Raw genomic sequence first — 24,507 nt, 5'->3', positions numbered from 1 at the left:
TGTGGCGTGTGAGCACTTCTTGGCACTTCTTTTGGGATCGCGTCCTTCGGCGAGCACTGTGTCCCCGTCACAAACAAACAAAAAATTGCAAACACACAAAATGGTCCTCAAAACAAACGGTCCTGTCTTGTGGTTCCGTACGCAGCGAAACTTCCAACGAAACTGTGTTAAAAGGCAATTTTACAATCGGTTTTTATACCCAGGTAGGTGGATGGAGACCGTCTTCTGGTTCTTCGTTGGCGTCTTCGTCTTGCCCCACCACCCCTCCGGCAGCCCTCGCCAGCCCATTCGGGCATCTCGCTCTGGTCTCCCCACCCATTCGTGGATCGTGCCCGTCGCGCCCCGCGTACACCAACACCAGCGCGATCGTTCGACTCGATCGCGCCCTGGAGAGACGCCCTCCACCTTGTGCTCCTTCCCCTCCCACTGTAAGCCCACCCCCCGGGCTGATGAACGCAGTTCGACAGAAGGAGAGCGCAGCGACGAGTGTTCGTGTGCAGACTCTTGCGTTAGTACCGTAAAAGCGCGACCGCAATGTTTTTGTATCGCCACCGTTTGTCGCGCCATAAGTTTTCTTGCAGTTTGCTTGTAGTGTGTTGGGTAGCCCCCCCTCAATCCTCATCCATTCCTTCGTGTGTTATTCCTTTCTCTCTAATGGCGCACGGTTCCCCACCACCACCACCACCGAGAGCGAGGGCTGTTTGGTAGAAAGCCAACAAAACGGTTGTTGTCGCGGTTCGTCCTGCAATCCCCCACCTCCCGGGGTTTCCTTTCTCTCACCAGTGCCTTCATGTTTCCCGTTCCAAACTCCAATTATCCTGAATCCCATCCCGTAGAAGGGCTGCTAAGCCCCATCAAATGCAGCAGTAGCTTCGTGTGACTAACGAACGACACATTCGAAACTTACAAACACCACGCGGGCCGACCTACAGCCTGGTGCGGTTTCACATCTCACTTCCCCCCGAAGTGCATCGCCCCGAGGGGTGTAGCAGCTCATTGATGCTGCTCCCATCCGTGAACGAGCAAAATAATTAGGAATTGGGAAGGAAAAATGCCAATCGGCTCCCAATCCACCCCGCGGCCGCGGTTTCCGTTCAGCCATCGGCGGGGAGTTCGTTGGCCGCTCCGTCAAACTCGCTTCCTCCGCGTGGGAGAGGTGTGGAGGAGGGAGGACCCCCTGGGGGGTGCTGCCTCGATCGGTGTTGATCTTGATACTTTTCCTCCACCATGCGCGCGCCGAGTGCTACCGCATTTCCTTGAGCGACCTTCTCCTTTCGCTATGGAGTCGCACCCGGGTTTGTCTTCGCGTTAGCGCGGTACAATATTCAAGGTGTGAAATTATGAAACAATAGCGTGATCGGGTGCCGAATCGGAATGGAAATGGGATCGTTTACATCAAACAGAAAAAAACAAGGTCCAAAAGTGACAAGGTGTAGTGGTTGTTACGTTGGACTCTTTTAAAATGCCGTACAGGCTTTCGGAACTGAGATAAATGTTATTTTAATAGTATATGGTTGAATGGAAAATGTTCAAATTGTTATCACTAACTAGTTGCTTTCCATAATGTTTATGGAATGAAAAATAAAATACGTTCTAAAATTAAAGTGAAGAAATTTAAGCTTATGAAAGATTTAAGAAACAACTTGCTCACCAAGTTAGACCCGGAACTATTTTTAGTAAGAATTGAGAACAATTTCATAATTATTCGCCATCATCTCAATTTTTTTTTACTAAATAGAAACCAGCTAAGACTTTTGAAAAGCAGTTAACGTGTACTAACCTAACCGAAGCCAACTATCCACGATGTTCTCTTACATTCTTTAAAACTGTTTATCATTCGGCAATGGATTATTTGAACCCCAATTATGTTGCAACTAAAATTAATCAAAATTTAGCTAGTCTCCAAAACAAAGATTTTTATCGTTGGGGGAATTATAAATCTTGCTGTGTATTTATGAGAAAATGCAGTTAACAATTTTGGGAATCTCTTGTAAAAAATTGTTTTACTGTAATCATAAGAATAATTTTTGGTTTATACACAAATAATATAATCGGTGAAAAGTAGTTTCCATCCAACATAATTTGCAACAGGGTAAATCAGTTACAGCATAATTTAATCTCTCGTAAAGATTTTACATTTTTCTAGGGCAGCGCTGGAGACTGGTTCCCCATTGGCACGGGATGATGTAATCAGGACATTCGAAAGCGCTCCACCTTTCTGCCAGCGAAAAGGAACAGCACCGAAATTGTGGCATTTTCTACCGAACAAAACGGTCGGCACCAATTGGTCTTGGACCGTGGACTACCGGTTGACCATCGAACTAGCCTTCCCGTAAATGTTATCACCGCACAACGCTGGTCGTGATCGCGCCGATCGAAAAGGCACCTGAGCTTTTCGCCAGCCTGCGGTGTCCTGCCCGAGTTCAGTCGAGATGGCGCCCGAGACGTTTCGATCAGGTGAAAGGGTCGATACCTTTCTTTACGCTCCCGATGGCCCCGCTCCCGTTTCGATACGAAAATCATGTTTCCGCGCTCCGGCGGGAAGAAGTCCAAATGGCAACGGCCAAATGGCTAAGCACCGGGAAGAGAGCCACGAAAGAGCCGCTCGATCAGACATGCAAATGGAGCGCCATGAGTTAGCACCCTTGGCCTGGGAGCCAGGAAGTGCGGCGTCCAGCGCGCACCGTAACCGCAATTATCAAATCTATGCAAAATCCCTCCCCGGACCCGGACGGAAAACTGCGGCAATAAAACCGCAACCTTTCGTCGACCGGCGAGCAGCGGGAACGGCGGGGAAATGCAATGGAAATGTTCGCCCGGACCATGTGGGCGTCGAGGAGGCACGGAACGACCGCAAACCAGTGGACCACCACCGGCAAAAAGTGCGGCGGGGCCGATGACTGCGTTGAAGTCACCGTGCCTTTAAGCGACGAGCGGGAAGTTCGTTCACATTGTTTGACATAATGCAGCATAATGGGAACTGGGATGCTGACGGGGACGGTACGAGAGGGAGGAGGGTGTATGGCGTGTGGCAACGGTTCCGCAACGGGAGAGCACGAAAAATTTCACTTTCGATCGATCCGATGACGGACTGCGCCATCATCATCGGCGTGCATTGGGCCGCGTTGTCATCGCGTCGTCGGACGTCGAGGGCGTGTTAGCAAAAGATGGTGCGGAAGGGGACCGACGGTTAGATAATCAGTTTCAAGGTGCGTACGCCCAAGCGATCAAAAGGAAAACCACGACGGCCAACAGAAAAAAAAACCCCGAAATGCTCCCCCCAAAAGGGTGACATGGCTGAAAACTAAAGTAAAGAGATGGAAAAGGGGGCCAGTAAAACCAGTTTCCGCACTCTCTCGAGCATCGTCAACGAGGCGGGGGGAAATAATAACGCCCGGGCTCCGGCGACTTATGCACCCCGCGAAAGCCCGCATGAAGGAAGTCGAAAGCCCGAAAATTGAAACCACAAACGGACTAGTTTTTTCCCTCTTGTTTTGCCCGGTGAAAGAAAAGCCTTCCCAGGGGTTTTGAGCATGAGCTTGTCTTTTTCGGTTCGCCTCACTTATGTCTTTCTTTCCCCGGGCGGTCCGGTCTTGAACGACATTGAAGTAATTGCGGGCAGCTAGTTTCAGGGCGGTGTGTTACGTCGTTACACGAATTTGTTTGTTGTGTTCACCCCCGTTTTCGCCGGGTCGGACTGTTTGCCTCCAGCATCCCCGAGCGCGTGAGGCGAGGCGCGTGTGACTTAACTTCTGCGCGAGAAATGTCAGCGAAAGGAAACGACCGTTCGGGAAAAATGGCACCCGAACAACCAACCCCAAAACCAGATCGAAGGAACTAGGGCAATGGCTCTGAATGGTGAAGTACAATGCGCATGGTTGGCCCGATGAAATGCCTAGTGCGCTTAATTATGCTATTAGTTGACTGACAATCGGTGCGACAGGCGTCTGATTAACGGAAGAATGTCTGATTGTTTTGCCACCGCCATTGATTTGAATATTTTGACATCTATTTGAAGTTTCGCGCCAAGCAGTCTATCTTTTGAACCATTTGAGTTGTGTATAGAACATAATGAACGTTAATTGAAGACTTATTTATAGTAATACCGATGCTTCTACCACAGTATTTCGTACCGCCACGTTATAAGAACGTACCATTTCCTATATTTGAAATGGAGGAAAAGTGTGGAAAGGCAACCGGTATACCAAAAAAGCAGCTTGGTGTTTTATTCTACGTTGTGGAAGGTCTTTCAAGTTTGTCAAATTAGATAGCTATGAATTTAAAATGGTTTCAAAGTAATAATGTTCAATGCTGAAGAGAAGTTAAAGCAAATAATTGCAATATATCTTGAAAAATTCACGGAACACGTCAGTGACTTCAACGTAATCTAAAGCGACGAACCTTTTTTAAATGTCGTACTGGTTTGTAAAAGATACTTGGTATGAACTGTTTATGCTGGACTTATGAACCGGAATCGTCAGTAGTATTCAACGCATGTTTTTCAGCATAAATTCTGACACATCCATGTGTAAAATTTGGTGAGTTTCGTCGGTGACTTCAACGGGCAACATAAAGCGACGAACCTTCTTGAATAAACGTGCTGCCCCGAACCGCACAGGATGTGGTTCCGTTAAAGGGCCAATTCGCGTTCAGTTTCCTAGCCGGGCGTATAGCCGCACTAGATCACCAGTTTAACAGTGCACTAGCGATGGCGCTGCTTATTATACAACCACTCAAACCGTGTCATCTGCGCCTTTTCCAGGCTGGTGTGCCCCGGTGGCCAGTTTATACAATCCGCTCAATCAGGCAATCAGTATTCCACCCGCATCGCGATGCTCTCTCTCGCTTCGCGCCGGTGCAGGCCGAAAGGTGAATGAACGTTGAAATTTGCATCGGTGGCATTTGCCTCTGGCCGATGCGTCCCCCGATGTGGGTTTGGGCAGGGAATGGGGGAGACGAGCCGTCCGCACGACATCGTGGATTGAAACATCAATTTCACGCCCGGATCGGGCGCGGATGTCGGCCATAAATCCGTGCAGCCAATAAAAAAAATCCACCCGCCGGTGTTTTAAGAATAGAATGTGCGTAAAAAAAGCCCCAGACTGCACGTGGAGCGGGGGAGAAGGGGATTTTTTTCGTTACTCGACCGACCGACGACTTATGCGTACTGATGCTACGATATGCTCCAGCGCTTCCAAGAAAACCATAGGTGATGCCAGTGTGGTAGCACAAACGGGCGGCATACGGCGAACACTGCCGTCTCGTCATCGCGTTCGGGCGTGAAGCGACCCTTTCCAACTCCATCAATCGATCGATTGTGCATCATTGGGCAAGAATTTGGAATCGATGGCCAGCGAGGCGAATCCGCCCCGCGAGAACGAACGCGGTGGATCGCGGTCGGGCATGTAAAAATAAAACAAATGGAATTGGTAAAACGTGTAAGCCATGTTTCGGCGAAAGGGACGAACGCGCGAGCGGCTGCGACGTAACGGTTATGAGTGTTGGCAGCTCGTTCAAATATAATTTTTGCTCTTTTTGCGCCACACTTGCAGGAGGTGTCAATCGTTGTTTGTGCCATTCGTGCTGAAATATGCCCACGATGAGGGTTAGTAAAAAACGTTACATAGTACTTGATTTACCTTTTTTTACCTGTTAAATAATGGGTGGAGTCTACCGTTGCAATTTAGTTTATTTAATTATTTAATATGTTTTTTTGTCTCTGGTTTAAAATGTCTGTAATCAGTTTATTTTTTGTACAACATAATAAGTACTAGAGTAAAAACAAAAGAGCGACAAAGTAAAGCACTAAAGCGAACAAAAGAAGCGTGAATTAAATTGTAATTACAACGAGCATGTAAGCTAATCCGTGACAAATCGAAATAATGAAGAGATTTAGAACCCTGATCACTTTTCACTCTCGCATTTTTCCACCGCTCCCAGTAAGGTCCCCAAGCACCCCCTTTCACTCTGGCTCGACGAACTGCCCCGGTGCGAGCCGATCAGCTAACTCGTTTGTCGTAACAATTTCCTCATTGGAGCCTTTCTTGCCCGGTCCGGCGGTTTGGAGCCATTGTACTCGGCACCGGTCCGGGTACCGTATGGGGCTTTGCAGCTCCACCGTCAGCACACATGCACACTCACGCTGGTCGCGGCCAAACCCTGCACCCAACCCGACGTCGTATCGAACGACCCATTCTCTGCCGTCGTCTGGCCAAGGTGTTCGGGGTGTCGACGGGGACAATGGGGGGGGGGGGGGGGGGGGACGTAAAAGTCCTGTTGATTATTTATCACGCTACTTGTGCATGCACGTGGTAGAGGCTGTTGGAAATTGTTGGGGCGCTGGACTTGGCGCGTTGGGTGACGATTTTGTTCAGTTATCCACTCGGCGCGTCATCGCGGTCTGCCGGGGCGTCGATTAGCTTTTGCCGCCGACTAATGACTCCCGCGGCGTGGGGAAGGTGGAGAGAGGGGGGGGGGGGGGGGGGGGGGGGGGTACAATAAATGGTCGACAAAAGTGGGCTTACGGGACTGTGGCTAAAACCGACACCCGTGATTGCCATGCGGGCCAACTATGTGCACTGTTAATTGATTACAAACTAATACCTATTAGTCTCTTCGAGTCACTTCTGGGAAATCGTAGACCGATAACCTTTAAGAAAAATATCGTCCCTCACTGCCCTTTCTCGCATGTCCAACAATTCTTTCTCATTTCTTATTTCCTTGTCCAACACTCTTCCGCCGTTAAATTATGTTCGTGCTCGTGCTCAGGTTTTAACCAAATATCCAATGCTTCCTTGCTCGTTCGAAAGACATTAGAGACGAGGAAAGCGAGTCAAGAAATGTAAATTTTATTTCTCTTCCAGATAAACGACTTCTCTTTTATTGATTTTCTTCGGTCCTGCCATGCATCGAGTTATGCAATAATTGCACTCTGCATTCCAAATAAAAACGTACGGAGCTGGCTTGAAAGCGACACACACGGTGGTGCATTACGGAATGGAAATAAAAGTGGATTAAAACACCTCTCATGTGACTATAATAACGCAAACACAAACATGAACATACACTTGGACATGGAAAGAATTCCTTAGGACGTTTCGAGCAGGCGATTGGAGGGGAAATTGGGGGAAAAGTCGTAAAATATGTGAACGTAACGCTTGACTACTTAAAAACTCAATCGGGCGGTTTTAGGAAGACAGCAACAGAAAAGGTTTTAAAACTGACACACCAAGGAATGCATTTTCTTTTGAGAGAAATTATTCCCCACATGCAAACGTGGCGCTCGGTCAAGCTTCGGCAGTGTTTGTGGCCCTTAAAGTGAAGGCCAGAAAGGGGATCAAAAGTGGAAAACGTGTACCGAGGAGGCAACGAAACTCGATCCGGTGTAATTTTATCCCGGCGGACTTCTTTCTCTCGCCTCGCGCGTTGCATGAGGTGCGTCGAGGGGTTCCGTTGCCAACCTTCTGGAGTCGTTCGACCGTGCGGAGTGGTGGAAAAGGCAACCGGGCAGTCGGCAGCAAAGGCGCTCACCTAACGAACCGGAGTAATCTTGAAATCGAGGGTTCGTAATTTGAAATCGAGAGCAGCCCATACCCGACGGCCCGACTCCGGAACGCGTCGCCCCAAGCAAGGTCAGTTCCGAGCCGTCGTCCCGATAAGCGCCGCGCTGCCCGCCCGCTTCCTACTTGCCGCAGCCAACCCCGTTCGCGGACTCGTTCGGCATGGTTATTATTTTTGCCCCACTTGGGGCCGGGTTCCTTTCCCAGCCGGGCCGCGGAAGACATTACGACATTACGCCGAGACGAGACGAGACGAGACGACGCACGGTCCCTCAATCTCGGTCAATCTCGGGCGGGCAGAACCGGTCGGGCAAACAACAGACACGAACACACACACGCGCGCAATTGCTGGCAGCAATCGAGCAGTGTCCGGTTCGAACTCCCTTTTTCCCGTGGCCGCGCGAACGTTCACCGACTACGTCACTCGTGTCGACGGCGTGGTCAATCATTTCACGCCCGACCAAAGGGGAGGAGGAAAGGGGGGGGGAACACTGAATGGCCCTGGAGGGTGGCGGCTGGCGACAGGAAGGACTCAGTAGGGCAAAGCGATTTCGACGCGGTCGGATGTCTTCATCACCATCAATCTGGAGCAGTAGGTACGCCACTACGGTGAACCAGTCGGAAGGCTTGAGTTTGGAATTCCCCACACTTCGACCGACGGTCCAAACAACGCGCTGGAGTGTGCAGGGTGTGTTGGGCCGCGGGAATAGTGTTTCGAGCCAAACGAATTAGAAGCGAACGAGCGGTAGCAGTAGAAAGCCCTCGGAGGTGTTTTGCGGCACACCGAACCCGGCGTCATCCGGAAGATCTAGCGTGGACCGGTGCAACGACTGACTAACACAACATTCGCAGCCCAAAACCCTGGCCGGTAGCGAATGAAGACAAACCCCGGCGAAAAAGGAAAAAAGTAGAAAAACAAACCCGTCCGGGGATTTCGGTCGTAGCACTCATCAATCATCGTCCCTGTTACTGTGCCCCGCGGGTTCCGCGGACTCCGAATGTGTCGAATGGTAATCTCCGGCCACGGACGGCTCCTTCGCTGGCATAGGCGGGCCTGTCGGGTGGACAAATTGCACCCAGCAAAGAGAACAATCCCGCCCCGGTTTCGTTTATGGTTGTTTCGTGTTTTATTTTGCCTCCCCCGGGCCAGGTTCGGGTTCGCTTGGAGTGATGAAATTTGATCCATTACGGTGGGGATCCGCCTTTTTGTGCTGTGACCTTCCCGGTCACGGCCCGGGTGGCATCGAGCACGAGATGACACTGCGCTCCGATGCCCGAAGGGTAGTGTGTAGTTCAGCTAATTTGCCTACCGTCGGCAGTAGTCGCGATAAACCGACGGCAACCGGCCTAGAGTGTGGTCCTCGCTCCTGGTCCGCCGGACAACCGCCGGCGGGTGTTTGTGGATTTCGTGTGTAGAACCGTACGCTACAACTGCTGCGAAAACACGCCGACACGCACGACCGAACCGTGCCCGACGCGAAACGCGAACCATTAAAACTTATTAGCATAAGTGATTTCCGTATCGCCGCCGCGGACACACGACCCTACAATCCGAGCAGGAAATCCGCCGACCGAAGAGATCCGAAAAAGCAACCCGAAGTCTGGAAACTGGAAATACCGGACCGGTGTGCAAAGAATGCACATTGTTTGTCTCTCTCGCGGGGGTCATAAGGGTGTGTGCAGCTCGAAAACGGTGGCGATAGGATCGACAACCGATATTAGATCGATCTGAGCTGAGCTGACGGCCTATCTGACGACAAACCGGTGCTTTACCTTCCTGCTTCGCCGCTCCCAGGAGCCACGCCGGTTTTGGTCCCCGGGCCGGCGGTGAAACAATTCACACCACTTCGCAGGTTTTTGCGTCTGGTAGTACCTGTTTTTGTGCCGGGTTCTTTTTTTGTTGTTATTGTTGTTTTGCTTTGCGGTTTGCTCTCGCCGCCCTCCCCAAGCACGCCGTCGTGACCTTATATGCGGCATAATTTGCGCCACTCTGCGCCTTCCGACATGCGACATCATGGTGGCGCAGGGTCATTGAAAGTCCTTCGGTCGGTATTCCGGGTCAGTTTTCGTGGCTTTGCAGGGGGAGGTAAGCTTGAGATTACGAGGTTGGGTGGCACGTCTGGAAGCTGAGCCCAAGATCCCACCGCGCTCCGGATGGGAAATCACGTGTCCAGGAATCACACCGGAGAGGTTGTCAGAATTGCCAGGATGGATGAGTACTTGAATAAATTAATTTATAACCACCCCTGAGCAGTGATTGCGAGCTGTTGGCATGACGCTGGGACGCAGGAGGACAAAGAGGTGCTACAGATTCGTTCGCCGTATGCCGAGACATACTGACGCGGAGATTGAGATTACGTGGAAGGAGGACCAGGTCACTGTCGACGAGCTTTGACAGTGAGGTCAGAGCAACATGAACCGGTCGATGTGTATTAAAATTATTATTTCACAAAAAGGCTAATCTCATGGCTTTTTCAGTTTAAGTAATATAGCGCAAATTCTTCCATTTTTTTCCTTGAGGAGAAGGCACGGCTTTTTTTTAACGCGGAGAGTTAAAAAAAATAATTTAATGGTCTCTATCAAATAATTTTTCAAGTTCTTGTGAAATATTTATTTATTTGTCTCTTTTTACCCACTCTAGTTGCTTCATAAGGTAATTCCTGTAACTTATAATGACCCTGAATGGTTCCATGAAACTGTTGATCATTTTGTTTCAGATAATGGCGACCACATTCGCTCGAAATGAATATGTTTGAGGCTTTGAGTAATCTTTTAATGTTATTTTATATTTTGTTATGTGTGTTTGTTGCCTTTAATATTATAGTAGCCCTTCGAGCCTTTTTCAATAGTACCAACCCTTCCAATCCTTTCAAAATGAAATAAATTTTTATCTTAATTCCTACTACTTTCAAGCCTGCTTTAAACACTCACTAAGTTATGCTATTGGCAGTAAATATTTACCACACAAAACAAATCAAAATGAGCTGGAAGGTAATTTTTATTTATTTATTCTTAATTAGAAAGGCGTTTTTTGTTAACCCTGAACGTGTTGACGATCTGTTTATCATCTATTGCGTAGATTATTTCGGCTTTTTGTTTACGTTCGGAGGGCTGAAAAACAAATGGGCCGTATCGTTGAGGTCGTTTTTCGGTCGGAAACATTCGCCGATACGGTTGACGAGTAAAGAGTCCACTAACTGACGCTAGCGACGTCTAAACACATCTGCTTAGGCGGTGAGTGGTAAAGTTTAGGCGCATTCCAAGAGAATGAAAATAGTATAGCCTTTCGCATGTAGAGTAGCAGCAAAGTTGAAAGGGGGAAAAAACTGCATACTTTACTACGAGGGACAGTCGAATAAAACCCACCTCCCCCTGCAATATCCTAGACGAACGACGACGAACTACGGACTGGCCGAGCGAGCAACATACATCAAAAGGGACGAAATTCGCAGCAGGTCCGCTTTGCCACCGGGCCACAACATCGTCCGACCGCTCGTAAATAAATCGTAAACAAAGAAGAAGGTAAACGATACGGAGTGGGAAGTGAAACAAAAACAAAAACTGACAACATACATAACTGGGCCGCCCGTGCGATTGCGGAAAACAATTTGTTAGAGGTTAAACACACATGTGACAGACAGGTGTGGAGCATTGGAATGGCGTGGCCCGAGCACCGGCATCCGTAATCAGGAAGGGCGGCCTGCGCTCACATCCGCCCGTGCCTCCCCTCTCTTTTTCACCCGCCCCAAACGACCGTCCTTTCTTACGTTTGGCGCGTGATTTTGGTTTGTCCTGCTGGTTTGCGTTTTGCCTGGTTGTTTCGTTTCACGCCGATTTATCGTACCGATCGTCCCTTTACGGTGACGGTTTTAGTTCGAAAAGCGGGGGCCGGTGGGCAATTTCCGCATGCGACAGATTAGATGATGGAAGGCATTCGGGTGTTCGACTGCATCAACTTGCTTCTACAAACGACTAACGGACCGTGCTTTCTCATTACGAGGCTAGGGACCTTTCTAAACCTGTGAGAGATAGTGGAACCATAATAATCCCTAGTGAAGGGAGCGAAGTAAAACTAGGTTCACAAAGAGGAAGTTGTTTATTTTCTAATAAAAGTATCGGACTCGAAATAAAAATGGAAAAACATTTTCTTAGGAAAACTTTTTCGTTCAAAGAATGGGCTAAGCTTTCCTGTTCACATTCCATCAGTATCACAATACGATGATCTAAAAAACAAGCAATGGAACCAACAAAGAACTAATCCGTTCAACCTCAGATAAGAGATCAAATCATATTTATGCGCAGCCTTACGGCTTCTGATTTTATACGAGCACATTTTCCAAACATTAAATCAATTTGCTCTCTGCAGGAGCTTGAACTCTCGTCCACCACTGGGCACTGATGAGTGTTTGTGATTGTGTGTGTGTGTGTGTGTGTGGGTATGTTTGTATACATCTTACGGCTTTTGGCTTATCAACCGGCGCCGGGTAAAAATGCCCTCCTTTTCTCCAACACTATTATGCTTTCCCCCTCGCAACGCCAACGCCTGCTGGAAGGAATACCATCCGACCGAAATGGACGTAGATGCTGGCATTTCCCATTACTTCCACCCCCCTGCCGTGCCGTCGAGCTTCGGTTCGGTTCGAGCACATTTCATGGCACACACGATGAGGTGTAAATAAATGATGGTCCCTCAATTTTCATCCGGATGTCCGCTCGGAGCTTCGGAGTCCGGTGTGCTGTGGTTCGACTGCGAGAAAACTCCTCCCCCCCCCTTCCTCCCCCCGCCCCATGCCGACACCGTTGGCCGCTTCCTTACACTTCATTAGTGATTCTTGTAAAGTAAGCAGCCTCCGGAAAAGGAGCCCAAGCAAATTGAATCATGTACACAACATATTCACATTCATGACCATATTCTGGCTGCCAGGGATGATGGGATCCATTGTGCGAGTGTGATTTGCAGGGCCGCACGAGCTGAGCTGGGTCGGTTGCCTGACGGACGGTGTGCGAACCGAAGGCAAAAGGATTCTCTTTCCCCCCCATTTCGAACGGAGCTTCGGTAGGTTGTTCGAATTGCACAACAAATGCCCGGGCATCGCCGAGGTAAGGATCTGCTGTTTGGTCCGGGCGATGGTCGGTTCCGTTTCCGCCCCCGCACTGCCCTCGCTGCTGCTGGCGACGGTAGCACTTTCCATTATCTTCACCACAAACTTCAATAAAACTCCCATTGGCGATCGAGAGAAATGGCAGAAATGAGCAGCTTCTTTGTGCAATTGAATTGTGATTGATCTAGTGCACCGAGGGCAAGTGGTTTGGGGTTTTGGAAACTGCAAACACACATTCGGTGCCGGTATCGAATTTCATTACAGCTCGTGGTAGTAAGAGCTCGTAATTTCGATTCGATCGAAGCTAGTCGGAAAGGCTGCGCTGGATGCCTGCTGGCGTACCGCAATCAATTTCCCATTCTTGACCAAACTCAACAGCTCATGATGTTTCGCATGTTATGTTCAAATTTTGGATTGCAAGCAAACCGTTAGTGTCGAGATTCTATGACCGATTCCACGAAGGATGGAAAAATTAGACTTTATCGGTATGAAGACTTTTCAATAAAAACACATCCATTTTGTATGATTATGAGTGCTAGTAGGTGTGTCGCAGAACAAGCGCTTGAAATGTGCGACGCTTCCCACACACGCCACCACCATATCGAGCCCAGATGCGCCAAGCCTGCAAAAAGCCGTCTGTTCCATAATTCATCTTAAGCTCATCGATCGTCGCAGCCGGGATTCGTCGTACATCTCTAGATCTTGGAGCGAGCGGAGGTTTGGGAGATTGCAAAATTCTTGTCCCGGATCTTGGGCCACTTTTAGAATAGAGACTCACCTTGAAGATGTCACAAAGTGTCGCCTCCGCCTGCGGTAACGATGGCGCGGCTTCACCGCCGTCCGACCGCAAATCGTGATCTTAATCGTCTGCCAACGGCGTGCCCCGCTAGTATCGCATCCCCCCTCCCCTTCAATGACAGTGCCGCCGGCGGCAGATGGATAGCGGCAAGAGACGAACCAGGCCAGTTCTCGGATTATGGAACATGATTTCCGACCAAGCGCCCAAACGGAATGCCGCCGGGTACCATCGCGCCAGTGTCGAAAATGGTGAGGAATTAGCATTTCTTGCTCTTGGTATGTCGAACGTGGCGCTAATGGACCTCCTCCGTAGACGGCGATGAAGCGGCATTTGGTTCGGCGTTTTAAAGGCGTGTTAAATTATACCACGAAATGTTGTAAATGTTGGCGGCAAACATAATAAACTACATTTTATTGCACCGATGCCATCCGTTTGGTGTATTTGTTTGCCTTAGCCTTTGACGGTAGAGTGTGTAACTTGTGTTGTGCTACTGATTTGGTTATTTTTGTATAGCTACTCAATGAACGATACTGCTGTCCAACCCGGAGACATCCACCGAAATATTATTTGTCCGCGAGTCAAACCATCCCGTTGCGTCGGGAATTCAATCGTTACGAATGCTTTTTGTTCAATCTCTTCCTGGTCGCCTGGCCGCTTTTAACTGCGAAGCCGCGAAGGGACTCGCGTCAATTGATAAATGGATTGCCATTACAAATTGCATAACAGAAGTGTCAAACGAAATCCGATGAACAGACCATCCGGGGGGCCCGGGGACTGCCCGCGTGCCGCACCGGACACGATTCAATCGACAAATCTCACGCCTTGGGCTCGAGGGGCGAGCCAGGGGATGGACGAGAAAAAGAAGAAAAAAATCCACGTGAAACGTGGACACCGCGAGCAGTTTTCATTATTCAACCCAAACGAGCTCCGGGTGTTATAATCGTAAAAATTAAATGAATAAATTTTACATCGTCCCTTCCACGCTGTTCGCACCTCGGGTCGGGCGAGGAAGGGCGTCGGGACCGTTGGTGGAGGTGTGTGAGCATAAACTTGGATGGCCATTTTTCGGGGCCCTGGATGGTGCCGTGTTTTTACAGAGACCCGAGAAAAAAAAAACACCCTCCAAGGGTTTATTGATGATGGAGGGAGGAAGAAGAGAGTGGGTGGGGAGGGGGGGGGGAGGAAAATCCTGACCAGGGTGGGAAAATGTAAACAATACCCGTAACGGTTATTGATATGATAAATATTCGACACCCGGAATGGACGCTTCCATGCAGTCGAGTTTTGAGCCGAAAGCCGGGAATCGATCGGGCCAGAGCGGGAGTCGCGTGTCCGGTGTCCATTCAGTACAACCCCTGGAGGCCTATTATGAAGACGGCCTTTTTGTGTGCGAACCCACTACAAACCAAGCATTAATGGTATTCATCATCATTAACGCCAGTGAAACGCCCACCGGAGGAAACCGATTTTCCAATTATCGATTTTCGACCCGAAAAGTATCGATAAGCTTTCGTTCGGCATCGCATCGGAGGTTGAAAACAAAACAAAAAAAACATGGATGATTGTTGGTATAAAATTGACCCCCAACGTTGACGAGAGGAAGCGCCATTTGACGACTAAGACGCAATACAACCCTCATCCCGCTGGACCAGCCCATTATCTAATGCGTGCCTGTACGGTAACGATGTTTACTTCCATCTCATAACGACGCCAGTGAGCGGGAGCGATTCAGCGGGGTGGGGGACGGGGGGGCGGAGGGTGTGATAAGATGAAAGTCAAACTGTGCTACCCCCTAGTGGATCCCAAAGCCGAAAAAAAAATCACATCTCTATTGTAATGCTGCAATGTTTGATGTTGACAAAACACTGCCGAAGAAGCACGCGGCGGGCGTGGCCGCTCTCCGTTGCATAAGGCGAAAGGAGGCGCAAGGTAAACGTGCCAGTAGATTAACGGACTCGACAGATGACAGCAAAGGTGAGTAATACTCTCGGTGAAATGCGGTCAGTAAAAGTTGAAGCAGCGAGAATAATAAATGCACACATGGGCAAGCGCTCGAAAATTCAAGGTACGATGAATGTTTGATTGGTGTTCTAATTGCCGTCACAAAAAGCTACCGGCGAAAGGACCGGAAGTAACTCACCAATCAAAAACATTTCCGACGAGCTTTTATCGAGTGCCAGACTAGTTTTCGGGGGTGAAAAGAAGCTACGTCAAGAACGAGCTGCTTCTCGAGCCAGCCAGTAGTGTCTACTTTTCACCGAGCAGCTCAAGCTAAGCTGCCTAGACGGCATTACTGGAGCGGATATTTACCTGCCGTCGACGATGGCGTGCCACATGCACTTCCCTTCCTCCTTGGGTCGGAAGTATTTCGACGCAATTTTACATCGGGATTCGCACCCACGGCGAAGGGAGGCGGAGGAAGCAGTTTCGGTTTCGGTATGATTCTCACTCGACTGAAATAAGCTGAAAATCTTCCCCCAGTGCTCCTGCACGCGAATATGCAACTGTGCAACGTCAAAAGGAAAGGCGCTCGGTGCTGATGCTGGATCCGGTAGGGGCGGTGGTCTGAGTGGGCAAACAAATAAATAAAACGAAAGATGCCAAGTTGAATTCAAACCAGAGCTTCTAGGGTAGGATCTCGGTAGGGAGTGTAACTGGTTTGAGATGCTTCTGTAGGAAACTCTAGCAGCGAGCGAACCGTGGCAGCATTCCGGACGTAGTATCCGTCACATAGACTTCCGAGTGGAAAATCCCGCTTCATTCCCGATCTTTCCGATACTCGCCGTTCCAAAATGGTACGAAATTTAACGTCCTGCTGCATTTCGCGCCGACGAGGGCGCACGATTTTCCCCGGAAAAGGGAGAGTGGGAGCATGGCTTTGGAAGGGGGGAGGAATTTGTGGGGCAAAAGTTAAAATAGAGCGAACCCATTTTATCCCGAAACTGTCAATGATCCTGGACGCACGGGAAGGGCAGGTGCAGCCAAGTGTCGGGGGATGACATCGAAAGGATTGTCAATAGTTTTCCACGATTTCCCTTGCGTTCGCCGTCGGTGCTCTCCTCCTTTTCTTCGGAAACAGATAAGTGGAGCTAACGATTGCGGAGATGCACTGATCAGTATTTTTTTTATCTCATTCGTACATTTGTTTTTCACTCAACCTCTCTCTCTCTCTTCTCTCCTCCCTGTTTTTCCATGTTGTGCACTTTTTCCCTCCTTCTTAACGGGGCTTTCGGGCGTGTTTGGTGTACTATTTTCCAGGCGTTGTATCTGTTTCCTATTTGTTGCTTGTTCGCTGGTTCATCTGTCACGATTCGACACTGATCGAACTGCACCGACGTGCAACCGACCGTTCTTCCCGTTGTGTCTCGATTTGTTTTTCATTTCCCCTGTTTTTTTCTCAACCGTGCTCCCTTCGAGTGTCGTTACCGAAAAACTTTTTCCATCAATTTTCACCCAACCGGGTTTCCCTGTGGCGCATTTCGGGTGGGTGGGTTTGAAATAGTTTTTCCGCGCAAGCAACAGCTATGCACTTGATTTGTTTCGCGAATCGGTTGGGAGAATGTTCGCACCATGTGCACACGATTAGCGTTGCCAATGCAAATGGCAAAAGTTCGTCCGTGATTACGTTCGCAGCTTAAAAACGCGGCTTTAATGGCTTCTGTAGAACGAGAAAGATTGTTTTTTTTTGCGTTATACTGTTTTAAACATTTATCAATTTGTGTGATCGTATGATTAATTTTGTGAAATAAGAAATGAAAATTACCATTACCATAAAAATCTAAATACCATTTCAAAATAAGACCCTAAATCCTTTCAAAAGTTTTCCCACAGTTAAATAAAGTGGGTCTGGTAATTGATCTAATTGTTTCTTTAGTGTTTGTTTCCAAAATAACAGATTCTTTTCATGTATGACATAATTTACTCTTATTTTTTATTTATGATTCATCGATCTACATTTTGTGTGTTTTGATTTAACGTGTCTACATGTCGCTCTGAGCACATTACAGTGCATTCTCTTATAACCCCTCCAAACATATGTTTGATTACACCTCCGGAGGCAATTACCTTCGTACATTTCCCTTTTGCCCGATGATGTTTCGTTCGGTGACACTGAAGGAAACAAAGAAAAGCACGGCAAAAATCCTCAGAACAACAGATCAATCAGATGCTTTCCCATTTACCCATCGTCTGTCAACCGGGCGGTTCAAGCACTTTTCCTTTACCTCAGCAGGACGAATCCATCACGTGCGATGTCTAGCGGAGGGAACGGAAACACGAAACGAACAAAATCTCAGCCATTCCGATGAAAGAAACACATCCGTACCAATTCCCAGCGGAAGTGTTGTAACCTTATGTCCGCTTCGCCATTCAACCGGACCAGAAATACATCAACCGACGCTCCGGCTTGAATAGCAACCATGGTTTGGGGTTTCCCGCAGGAGGTGGGTCCACCTTCCACCAACCCCATCCACTCAGGCTCGGTCGTCAACGGAAGTCACCTTGATTAGCATTGTCCCGCCCGGAAGGTGGGCGGACACAAACTGACCGGAATGGAATCGACGACGTGACGTATCGCCGTTGTCCAACTCAGCTCACCGAAGGGAATAAATAACAAGTAGGAAAACAGGAAAAAGAAAAGGAAAATGGATGAAGCAAAAGGATTCGCACGGGAAGGCGTAAAAAAAGAAAACATTAGCATGGATTCTACACTTCTATGCGAGTGTCGGAGGGGGGTAGAGTGGAACGAACCATCAAGGAAATGAAACTCCATGTGTCATTTTTCATGTGACCAAACGAGCGATCCCGGCCGACGTATTGGCCATTCCTCCGATTACCGGATCCGACCGGAAAGCTAACCGAATGCGCTCGGGACAGAAGGTCCTGACTTTTCCAATGGGTGCCAAAGGACAAGAAGGAAGAAAGGGGGGGAGGGGGGAGAGAGTCCTCGCAGCCCAAAGAAAGAAAGGAAATGGAGCAAAACGATGAATCCAATCAATCATTCATCAACGAACAAAAACCGATGGGGTTTTTTTTGCGTTTTGCGGTTCATTTGGGAGTTGCCAAAGGTCCGGAAATTATCCCATTATTGTTCCACCGTGCAGCCAGCAGTCGATCATCGGTCACCGCTCGGTCAACCTCGGTGTCCTGGCCCTGGGCGCAACATTTACGGCTGATTGGAGCCCTCGGGGAGCCCAAAAGCTGATTGTTACCAGCTAGAATATAATACCACCGTCGAATGGTTGGGTTGAAGGGGGGCACGGGAGGATTGGTTTCGGGATCGGTAAATCTTTCTCCCGACCACAGTCCCGGTTTGGCTTCCGGATGCTGCCCCACGCGGACCGAGGGACAAACACATTAAAGAGTGACATTTAAATTAGTCGATCAAATGAATCTGATTGTGCGCGGGATCAAACAGATTCCACTTCGGGTGAGACGTTTTTTGCTCGTTTTCGGTGCTTATTCCTTCCACCCCCGCAGCGGAGTGGATAGGAAATGGCATTCAATAATTGACCGATCATCGTAATTAAATGTAAATAAGCGACTTACAACAATGCCCGTCGGTTACTCACCGTTATTCGGGACACACAGCGCGAACGCCATGTAAATGCGCCATGTTAATGATGTTAAAACGGAAAACATGCGCTGCCCAACGATGCGAATCGTGATGGCGATTACACGGCAAACGCATGGCGTGCGGCGAAGCGATGGGTAATGTGCACAGCGAGCCGGGAAAAGCTGGCCCCAAAAACTGGTGCACTTGTGCGCTCAGTAATCAAACGGTTTTGCCCATACTCGCCCGAACAGGCCGCATGTGCAGCGAAACTGATAGAGAAAGGGTGCAAAAATTCGACCATCCAATTGGTTTCCAAAAATAACGTTCTTTCCATTCGCTGCTGCTACTGCTGCAGTCAATCCGACCCGATCCGCTAATAGGCTTGACGGTTGCAATCGATGGACGTTACGAACGGCGAACGGTAGGAGCGAAAAGAAATAAATCAGGACGATCGGGCATCAAGAAATCAAGCAAATAATCAAACACCGAAATGGTGAATCGAAACACGTACACACATGAAAAAAATATCTCCCCAAAATTTTCCCAAACCCCCCCGGTCGACTAAAATCAAATGCAAACAAGCCGCCCCAACCCAACAAATAATTAACCGAATGCATTCGATGCACTTTACATGCCGGCTGTGGCACGGTTTTGGTTGTGCTTTATTTTATTCTTTAAACTTTGTGTTTTTCTTTCTCCTTCGGTATGCTTTCTGCGAGGGTGGCTGGGAGCCTTTTTTCGCGTGTCTGTTTGCACAACGCTTTTCGGTGGCGCTATGCTGCAACATTACGGCAACGGCGGTGTGTGTTACGTTTCGGTGAAAGATCGAAAGCGATGATCTTTTTCACTCCCCTTTTTCCTTTTTTTACATTTTTATTTGTTGTCTGTGCTGTTTCGCTTTCGTCAAAAGCGGTCCGATTCGGGTTGCGAATCGATTAACAAGTAGCTCAAACATACGCCCAAACGATGATCGATGGTCCGATGGTGGTTCATCAGCAAGGAAAAAAAAATCGCACCCCCACACACATACAGTCAAAAACACATGCTAAACAACGCCATTTCACAAATGCGATTATTATGCATCGGCGCCAGCGGTTCCCATCGGTTTCGTCCGCTGGGAAATGCGCCGTGCAGCAACATGCTTTTAGGAAATGAAGCATCATCATCAACAACAACATCATCAACCTAGCTAGGGAGAGGGAGGGGCGCTAGTGGGAAGTGCGAACAGGCGGAAAAATTGGGTCAAACGGCAGCAAAATTGCAGCGGGATTGATGTTTCTGCCAACCGCGCTCCAGCCTGATGCACTCGCTGCATCGATTGGACAATATGCAGTTTGTTGTTGCAGGCGACTCGATTGCTATGTTTGTGCCACCGGGTAAACCCTCCGGTGTGTGCGCGCGTGTGTATGTGTGTTTTCCTGGGGGCGACCGCAAGCCGCTCGGAACACAATTTCGTGTTCGGCTCCACCATCCTTCGCTCGTCATAATTCATTTCAATTTTAATGTAAATGAGCTGGAAAATATTTCAATAGCCCTAGACAAATTAATAATATCACATCGTTGCCATTAATAGCTACTCGGGCGGGCCACCGCAGGCATGCCCTGGTGTGTGCGGATCATCGGAAATTAATCGATTTGATTCTAGATGTAGCGCGACGGTGAAGGTCGGAATGTACACGGGTTGTTTTTTTTTCTAACCATCGAGTAAGGTGAGCGCTGGCGTTGAACGGTTGGAAAGGAAAATGATTTAAAAACATCACTCAAGCATACAGGTTGGACTTTAATCGTCAACGTAGCGTGATGTTTCATGCAATGCTGAAAAATATTCCAAATTTAGTTGTTATCGAATTGGATTTAAAATGATCATAGAACGCTTTAAGAGACTATATCAATTGAGAATATTAATTTTCAATCCACTTGCATTTAAATAAGGATAACATTACATAAGTTAAGAAATTAAAAACTATTTCCTTTGATTTTGGCAGTATTCCCTTGTTTATTTTCTAGTATTTTCTCAATGAGGCATAATATTATGCTAACGTAGCTGACTACGTTTTTTATTTTTGTGTTTATAAAAAAGTGAAAAGGAGGTTTGCAATTTTTTATGGTATAAAAATTATTGAAACACAATCCAGGAAATTAATGATGTAATTATAGATTCAGGTGGAAATAATAACATAAATCCAGTATAAAGGTTTGCTTTTCCCGAAAAGATGGAAATTTTTTTATGGCAGAATATTAATTTTTCCTACTTTTCAAACATTCGTATTTACTTTCGAAATGAAACAAGTACTGTGTCAATACTTTAAACAAAATATTTATAAGAACGTAACAATTTTCTTGTCTTCTCCACATCCAAGATGTTAACCAACCTTAATCATGAAGAGTAAGAATATTCCATTGTGATTAAAGAAGTAAAGCAAGACCCAGAACCGTGATCTATGTACTGTCACGCCACGTCAGATTTAACAAAACAGCATTTTCTTTTCCCCCTATGCCAGTTGCAGCACTCCCCCCGAAATGCAACAATTGCATTGCGGTCCGTACCGTTTACCAGCGAGGAGTGTCCCTCGTCGAGGGTCGATCTTTCACGTTCCGCACAAATTTCGCATTCAATTCGAACCACTCCCCGCAGGAATGTGCTGACGCGAGGCAAATAACATGTCGCTTACCTCGAGGGTTCGCACTCGACACCCCCGGACGACCGCGGGGTGGTGGTGGTGGTTCCAAAGTTCATATGCCCGAACCGTCGTGAACCGGCGCATCAAGGTCGAGCGCGCTTTAAGACTTATCCAGCGACGTGAAAGATGAAAGCGACCGTACACACGGAAAGCGGATGGGGTACGAACGGTGCACCGAAGATGTTTGGAGCCTGAAATCAGGGTGCGAAGCACTGCCGGGCCTGTTCTCGGCGGTTTGCAATGCAATCCCCCCCCCCGAGTCGTTCGGGGCGAAGAAATCACGCTGCGCCAAAACCGACCGATACACACGGTAACGGCGAGGACGATCCGATGGCCGCCGGTGCTAAGAATAAATTTACATTTCATTTCACACCCTTTGCGAGCCAACCCGGCCGATGATGGATGGGTTCGGGGGGCGGTGTGCTGTTTGCGGGTGCTATGAAGTTCTGTCCGCATGCCACACAACTCTGGCAGACACAAGAGGCTTTCCTCGGAAGAAGTCCTTCCCAAGGGGGAAACGTTCCGAACGGCGGTCCAGAACGGAACGACCGAGACGAAACTCCGAGCGTCCGGCCCGTACTAAGATGTTTTGCACCATCACCTCGCATAATAGGCTTACGTCTACCGTGGCCACCAACGGGCCGAAATGTGTGCCTCACGAACTCACACCCAACTCCGTAAGGATGTGCTGGATGTGAGGGTCGAGACATCTTCTCGAGACAGATGGTGCGATTGCCTTCGGGTCGGGCACAACTTGTTGCATCTGCCACGCTGCATCTGTGCATGATAAGCTTCCCGGTTACTGCCAGTCCAGTCCCTTACCCTCAATGGGGTCGTCAACCTCTAACCACTGACGAGCGGTAGCATCTAGAGGTTCCCAAGGAGTTTTTCCATTCGAAAATGTCTCCCGTGCGCGCCTGCCGATCGGAGGTGAAGAATGGGAAAGAATTTGAATTAATCCGGGCCACTTACACCCCTTCAGGTGCAACCCACCTTACCCTCTCTCTCTCTTCTCTCCTCCCTTCCCCTATCGGTCGAAAGAAAGGAAGGAAGTTCTGGTTCGTTCCGGCACACACTGTTAACCTACATCGCGCGCGTGCATATCGTTCGTCGCCTGGGACCGAATGTGGTACGAGTGGTGCCCGTAAGGTTGACCATCTTCTCCCCCTTCCCCTCCTCCCCTCCGGTACCATTGCGAGCGGCCACTTCCCTTAAACGGAACGCGGGCGAACAGTTAGCTGACACAGTGGAAGCGCGTAATTGGATTTTCGCTAACCCTTCTATGGCAAGTTGGTCGGAACTGGGAGGTTCGATTGTACTTGTGCCTGCATTGGTTACCATTGGTTGCTCTGTGTGTGTGTGTTTGTAAGTGGGTATGCGTGTGGCGGTTGTCGTACGACGACGCCAGCGCCGACCTACGCCATTGCCATCGGTGATTGCGGCTCGCGGGTGAAATGGGGAAGCAATTTATCTAATAATCGTTCGTAACTAGCTGACGTTCCGTTTCCGCGGGAAAGGATAAGCCGAACCCGTAAGTAGCACACCGTTGCGTGGACGGTGTTGGTGGCGGTGCCAGGGTGTTAGGGTAGAACCGGGACGGGACGTCCCGAGGACGGAGCAGGAATATTAAGCACCGGTGACGTGATACGCCGCATACATGCGCGAAACCGCCGGTTGCGTGCGCTGATTTTCGACGGTCGAAACCCTTCCCCGGAGCCGGCCTGGTCCAAGGCTTCGCATGCAGGTCTTCATGCAGGGAGTTGGGTTGAACCTCAAGCGATGCGCCGTCCTTTCGCGTTCGCACGGCCGGAAGTCTCGAGGTGGGGGTGGGTGTTGGAAATGCACGAGAGGGTGGGTGTAGTAAATTGCAATGGGAGGAATTCTCAGAACGTACCACCGAACGGTGTGCTGCACAGGGTGTACGATTAAAAGTAATGTTTTCATTTCGAAAGTTCGCCACCTTGCTGATGCCATGGTTCGGCACAGAAATCGGTTGGTGGTGGGGGGAGTGGGGACATCTTTGGGCTCCCGAGATAATACGGGCTCATTAGGAATGCAACCGAACCAGCACACCAACACCAGGTCGCAGGTTTCGTGGCATGGTTTACCGTAGTTTAATTTGTTGCCCGTACACAATTGAAATAATTTGAACGCTGACACTTTTCATTCTTGGCCAGGAAAACCGTTTAGAACTCAACAATCTACTTCACTGTTCATTTGATATGTCTGTTAAAAAATAAATTGAATTCATACTTAATTAGACAAACAATCAATACACTTCCATTCCACATATAATCATTTCAATGTTGAAACGCACTATGCAGTTCCATAACGGGGGTGGGTTTAACAAGTGGTAAAAAAATAACAACGACGTTGGAATATGATTTTATGACCTCATTTATTTTTGTATCTTTTTGAGAAAACATCACGTACAGTATCTAAAATTGTTTTGCTTTCTAATATTGATTCGATGATATTTAATTGAAAAAAATCCGGGTACCATGACAATTTTTTTATTAAATCTGTTTTTAGAACTAGGTTTCATAACCAACAAGTGTAAGGTGGACTTTATAACTCTAACTAAGAATATTCATGTATGTACATGCTTTCTAACAGGAGCTTCAAAAAAATTTGTTCAGTAGGACAAAGAAAGTAACGCATTAGAATATTGTCATGATTTACCTGCAACGTGTGCTTTGAAGGTACAAATCACATTAAAAGGTCCGAATGGAGTGAAAATTGTACAAAATGTTTTCGTACTCCCGTTCGTAAATTGCATAGTTTGTGCCCGTGTGTAAAAACACGACGTGCA

This window comes from Anopheles ziemanni, chromosome 3 (assembly GCF_943734765.1).
Source record: "Anopheles ziemanni chromosome 3, idAnoZiCoDA_A2_x.2, whole genome shotgun sequence".
Lineage (NCBI taxonomy): Eukaryota > Metazoa > Arthropoda > Insecta > Diptera > Culicidae > Anopheles > Anopheles ziemanni.
The sequence above is the reverse complement of the archived record's forward strand: the minus strand, read 5'-3'. Positions refer to the sequence as shown.